Genomic DNA, 6,123 nt, shown 5'->3' on the forward strand with positions numbered 1-6,123 from the left:
CACATTGCCATTTCTCTGAGCGTGTGCTGCGAGCTTCAACGAGAAACATTCGGCGCGAAACTGTCGAGCGGCCGGCCGTCGCGCGCCGCACCTGTACGAGAAACATTTTCCTCTGACGTTGCATCGGAATAATTATTATAATTCATTATTATACATACATACATACATACATACATACATACATACATACATACATATTATTAATAAATATAATTGTTTTTTTTGTTTTTTCTTTTCTTCAAATAAACCCACATTGCCATTTCTCTGAGCGTGTGCTGCGAGCTTCAACGAGAAACATTCGGCGCGAAACTGTCGAGCGGCCGGCCGTCGCGCGCCGCACCTGTACGAGAAACATTTTCCTCTGACGTTGCATCGGAATAATTATTATAATTCATTATTATACATACATACATACATACATACATACATATTATTAATAAATATAATTGTTTTTTCTTTTCTTCAAATAAACCCACATTGCCATTTCTCTGAGCGTGTGCTGCGAGCTTCAACGAGAAACATTCGGCGCGAAACTGTCGAGCGGCCGGCCGTCGCGCGCCGCACCTGTACGAGAAACATTTTCCTCTGACGTTGCATCGGAATAATTATTATAATTCATTACTATACATACATACATACATACATACATACATACATACATATTATTAATAAATATAATTGTTTTTTTTGTTTTTTCTTTTCTTCAAATAAACCCACATTGCCATTTCTCTGAGCGTGTGCTGCGAGCTTCAACGAGAAACATTCGGCGCGAAACTGTCGAGCGGCCGGCCGTCGCGCGCCGCACCTGTACGAGAAACATTTTCCTCTGACGTTGCATCGGAATAATTATTATAATTCAGTATTATACATACATACATACATACATACATACATATTATTAATAAATATAATTGTTTTTTCTTTTCTTCAAATAAACCCACATTGCCATTTCTCTGAGCGTGTGCTGCGAGCTTCAACGAGAAACATTCGGCGCGAAACTGTCGAGCGGCCGGCCGTCGCGCGCCGCACCTGTACGAGAAACATTTTCCTCTGACGTTGCATCGGAATAATTATTATAATTCATTATTATACATACATACATACATACATACATACATACATACATACATACATATTATTAATAAATATAATTGTTTTTTTTGTTTTTTCTTTTCTTCAAATAAACCCACATTGCCATTTCTCTGAGCGTGTGCTGCGAGCTTCAACGAGAAACATATCTATCAATACAAATGTCTATGCAAAAAAAAGAAAACAAACAAAATCATATCAGTCAATAAAATAAATAATAATATTTTTTTACTACTACTACTACTACTACTAGTACTACTACGTGCTACTACTGCACGCCAATACACATACATAATAAAATGAAAAATCGTCTCTCTCTCGCTCGCTCTACGAGAAACATTCGACGTCCGCTCCAATGCCGACGCGGACTATTGCTCTCGGTATAGATGTGGAGCGAAACAGTCGTGCGCACAGCGTCGACTCGTTCTCGTTGCCGCGCGTCGTTCGTCTCAAATAGACACGAACGACGGACGAGAGAGAATGTGTTCTTGTTTTTGTGTTTGTGCGAAGTGTGAGAATATTATATACATATATTCGCGCATGGATGATATAGATATGGGTATGGATTTTCGGAGGAAATTATATCAAATTCGTATTTCGAATGCGAGACCGCCGAGATCTTTCCCAGCTCTCTCTCTCTCTGTGTGTGTGGTGTATAGTACATTTTATATATCTCTCTTGTGTCAACACAAAATAACAAAGAATATACATACTACTCCTCCTCATATTTTATATAATATAATATAAAATTATATTATAGCACCGCGTTCGCAGACCGTATGGTGATGTTACCAATCGACCAAGATTTGGGACCGTCTCCCCCGGTGTTATCTGTGATGTTAAAAGAATACGCTTCTAGGCACACCTCAACGCAGGGCGCCTAGCGTGTTCGACACGTGCGCGGTCGCCACGGCGACCGTATATGGAAAGAATGTATAAAAGAGGACGCACACGCGCCCATCGTCGAAACGGTGTGCGCAGCGTCGTGTTGGAATTTATCCCTCAAGCTCCGGGCGTTGATCGTATCTAGTGCGAATCATGCGTGTGTGTGCGCATGTAATTGCCAGCCGAGTTTTAATATGTTTACAATAACGTATTGAATAAAAATTGAGAAGTTGCGTTTAGATGAATGTTCAATTTTCAAATTGTCACAACATCGATTCCCGCCCGCGGGGTCGTGTTCGTTGCAGTTTTATGTCCCTCACAGTGGTCGAGCATCGTTGTACATCACCTCGTTGCGAGATCGTGACGGGACGGCCGCTCGTAGACCGGTCAAAGTTAGTCTATCGATATGAAGCGCGAACGTCGCGTCGCGTGCAAATTCGACGCGTTACGTTCACGCGTGTCGAGAAGGCGCGCGCGCAAGCGCGCGCCCCTCGACGCCGCCGAGCCAGCGGCTCGCCGAAGCCGCGTGACCGCGGTGTAGGCGTGTCGTTTGCGTAAGCAGCTCCCTGGTTGATCCTGCCAGTAGTTATATGCTTGTCTCAAAGATTAAGCCATGCATGTCTCAGTGCAAGCCGTATTAAGGCGATACCGCGAATGGCTCAATATATCAGTTTTGGTTCCTTAGATCTTACTCAGTTACTTGGATAACTGTGGTAATTCTAGAGCTAATACATGCAATCAGAACTCTGACCAGTGATGGGATGAGTGCTTTTATTAGATCAAAACCAATCGGCGGAGGGCCATGCGTCCGAAGTCGTTAATTTTGATGAATCTGGATAACTTTTGCCGATCGCACGGTCCAGTACCGGCGACGCATCTTTCAAATGTCTGCCTTATCAACTTTCGATGGTAGTTTCTGCGACTACCATGGTTGTCACGGGTAACGGGGAATCAGGGTTCGATTCCGGAGAGGGAGCCTGAGAAACGGCTACCACATCCAAGGAAGGCAGCAGGCGCGCAAATTACCCACTCCCGGCACGGGGAGGTAGTGACGAAAAATAACGATACGGGACTCTTACGAGGCCTCGTAATCGGAATGAGTACACTTTAAATATTTTAACGAGGAACAATTGGAGGGCAAGTCTGGTGCCAGCAGCCGCGGTAATTCCAGCTCCAATAGCGTATACTAAAATTGTTGCGGTTAAAAAGCTCGTAGTTGCATTTGTGCGCCGCGCTGTCGGTGCACCGCATCCGCGGTGATACTGACACGTCTGCGGAGCATATCGTCGGTGAGCCGGCGGTAAAACGCCGGTTCAATATCAAAATCCTATCGCGGTGCTCTTCGGTGAGTGTCGAGGTGGGCCGACAATTTTACTTTGAACAAATTAGAGTGCTCAAAGCGGGCTCAAAATGCCGCTTGAATATTTCGTGCATGGAATAATAGAATATGATCTCGGTTCTATTTTGTTGGTTTTCAGAACTCCGAGGTAATGATTAATAGGGATAACTGGGGGCATTCGTATTGCGACGTTAGAGGTGAAATTCTTGGATCGTCGCAAGACGAACATCAGCGAAAGCATTTGCCAAAGGTGTTTTCATCAATCAAGAACGAAAGTTAGAGGTTCGAAGGCGATTAGATACCGCCCTAGTTCTAACCGTAAATATGTCATCTAGCGATCCGCCGACGTTACTACAATGGCTCGGCGGGCAGCTTCCGGGAAACCAAAGATTTTGGACTCCGGGGGGAGTATGGTTGCAAAGCTGAAACTTAAAGGAATTGACGGAAGGGCACCACCAGGAGTGGAGCCTGCGGCTTAATTTGACTCAACACGGGAAATCTCACCAGGCCCGGACACCGGAAGGATTGACAGATTAACAGCTCTTTCTTGATTCGGTGGGTGGTGGTGCATGGCCGTTCTTAGTTGGTGGAGCGATTTGTCTGGTTAATTCCGGTAACGAACGAGACTCTAGCCTGCTAAATAGGCGTCGTCATTCAAGGTGTGCGCGACTCTCGGGGAGCGCAACTCACTGGCGACGTATTAAAATTCTTCTTAGAGGGACCGGCGGCTTCGAGCCGCACGAGATTGAGCAATAACAGGTCTGTGATGCCCTTAGATGTCCTGGGCCGCACGCGCGCTACACTGAAGGAATCAACATGTTCTCCCTGGCCTAGAGGCCCGGGCAACCCGTTGAAACTCCTTCGTGCTGGGGATTGGGGTTTGCAATTATCCCCCATAAACGAGGAATTCCTAGTAAGCGCGAGTCATAAGCTCGCGTTGATTACGTCCCTGCCCTTTGTACACACCGCCCGTCGCTACTACCGATTGAATGATTTAGTGAGGTCTTCGGACCGACACGCGGTGGCCTCACGGCCGTCGGCGTTGCTGGGAAGTTGACCAAACTTGATCATTTAGAGGAAGTAAAAGTCGTAACAAGGTTTCCGTAGGGGAACCTGCGGAAGGATCATTAACGTTGGTTTTTTCTTTTTGTTTTGTTGTTGTCAAAGACTCGCAAAAAAAGAAAAAAATACAAAAAACACGTGAATGATACGAATCAAAATCGAATCCGAGACGGTTGACTCTCTCTCGTCGATTCGCGACGTGTGCGTTGCGACACGCTTTGATTAGCGTTCGCTATCGCCTATTGATACTTTGAAATAATATTTTAATTTTTGTGTACAACCACGCAAATAAAAGAGATTTTCTTTCTTTTCATTTGTCGTACACGTTAATGATAAGTATTATTTTCAAATTTTTTTGTTTAATTTTTTCGCACCTTTTATATTTTCTCATACAAAAACACACACAAAAACAAAACGATTACCCTGAACGGTGGATCACTTGGCTCGCGGGTCGATGAAGAACGCAGTTAACTGCGCGTCATAGTGTGAACTGCAGGACACATTTGAACATCGACATTTCGAACGCACATTGCGGTCCGTGGAGAAATATCCAGGACCACTCCTGTCTGAGGGCCGGCTGCATAAAAACAAAAAGCCACACTGTTCGCGTGACGAGCGGCGATCGCTGCGACTCCGGTCGTAGCGCCGCATCTCTGTCGCGCGTGCAATTGACGGTTTCGCTAGGCCGCCGAGCGGCCGAACGATCCGTTCGAATATATGTTCGATTACGACTCGTCATCCGTATTGGCCGTGTTAAGCCACGTCTATACGATACTTTTGTCGCACAAATAAATTCTCCCCGCCGCACCGTGTCTCCCGCGGCACGGGTGCGCGTCGAGTCTTTACGCAACGACAACGACAACGACGACAACGACGTTCGCGTTTACGCGTCGCGCGTGTTTGCTCGCATCGTCCCGGTCCCGCATGGCGATCGCGCGACGGTCGGCGCCGGTGCGCGCGTCGACGTGTCTCGACGCTGTCGTTGAAAGTTGTCGCGTTCGGCTCAGTTTCTCTTACTCTCGCGAGAGGAAGCGAAACGCGCGCGCCCGCTGCTCTAGCGGTTGCGCCCCAGTGTGTGCGTGCGGTGTTTGTGCAATTGTAGTGTGTACGAAATTATTGTGACGTGTGTTCTTAAAACGGACGGAACGATGCCGTCGTTAACGAACAACAACAGAAGAACCGCTTGGTGGTGTGCGATTGATTGATTTCGCGCAACGCGACATCTATGTGTCGCCACCACCACGCTGTTCGCAAGGTGCCGCGCCGCTTTCGTGCGAGCGCATATAATGTAGGCGGACTCGACGTCCGGAGGGCGCGTGGCGTCGTCGACGCGCTTGTAAAAATAGCGTGTCGCGTACGCCGTTGCGCCGACGGATATCGCGTCTGCCTCACACCTTTTTATCGTTGGCCTCAGATCAGGGAGGATCACCCGCCGAATTTAAGCATATTAGTAAGCGGAGGAAAAGAAACTAACCAGGATTCCCTTAGTAGCTGCGAGCGAACAGGGATGAGCCCAGCACTGAATCCCGCGGTCGTCTCGGTCGCGGAGATGTGGTGTTCGGGAGGTTCCGCTTTCTCGCGGACTCCGCTACCGTCCAAGTTCGTCTTGAACGGGGCCGTTTTCCCGCAGAGGGTGCCAGGCCCGTAGCGACGGGGCGAGTCTGCGAGAGGGACACTCCTAAGAGTCGGGTTGCTTGAGAGTGCAGCCCTAAGTGGGTGGTAAACTCCATCTAAGGCTAAATATCATA

At 47.3% G+C, this 6,123-nt stretch overlaps 2 non-coding genes across 2 annotated transcripts; both read left to right on the forward strand.

The window, feature by feature from the left end:
* The first annotated feature begins 2,537 nt into the window (after nucleotides 1–2,537).
* On the forward strand, nucleotides 2,538–4,443 carry LOC123719213. The gene has a single exon (XR_006755279.1). It is a non-coding gene; the product is annotated as a small subunit ribosomal RNA (ribosomal RNA).
* Nucleotides 4,444–4,794: 351 nt separating this feature from the next.
* LOC123719218 lies at nucleotides 4,795–4,951 on the forward strand. The gene has a single exon (XR_006755283.1). It is a non-coding gene; the product is annotated as a 5.8S ribosomal RNA (ribosomal RNA).
* Nucleotides 4,952–6,123: the final 1,172 nt, after the last annotated feature.

Source organism: Pieris brassicae, unplaced genomic scaffold, assembly GCF_905147105.1.
Source record: "Pieris brassicae unplaced genomic scaffold, ilPieBrab1.1, whole genome shotgun sequence".
Lineage (NCBI taxonomy): Eukaryota > Metazoa > Arthropoda > Insecta > Lepidoptera > Pieridae > Pieris > Pieris brassicae.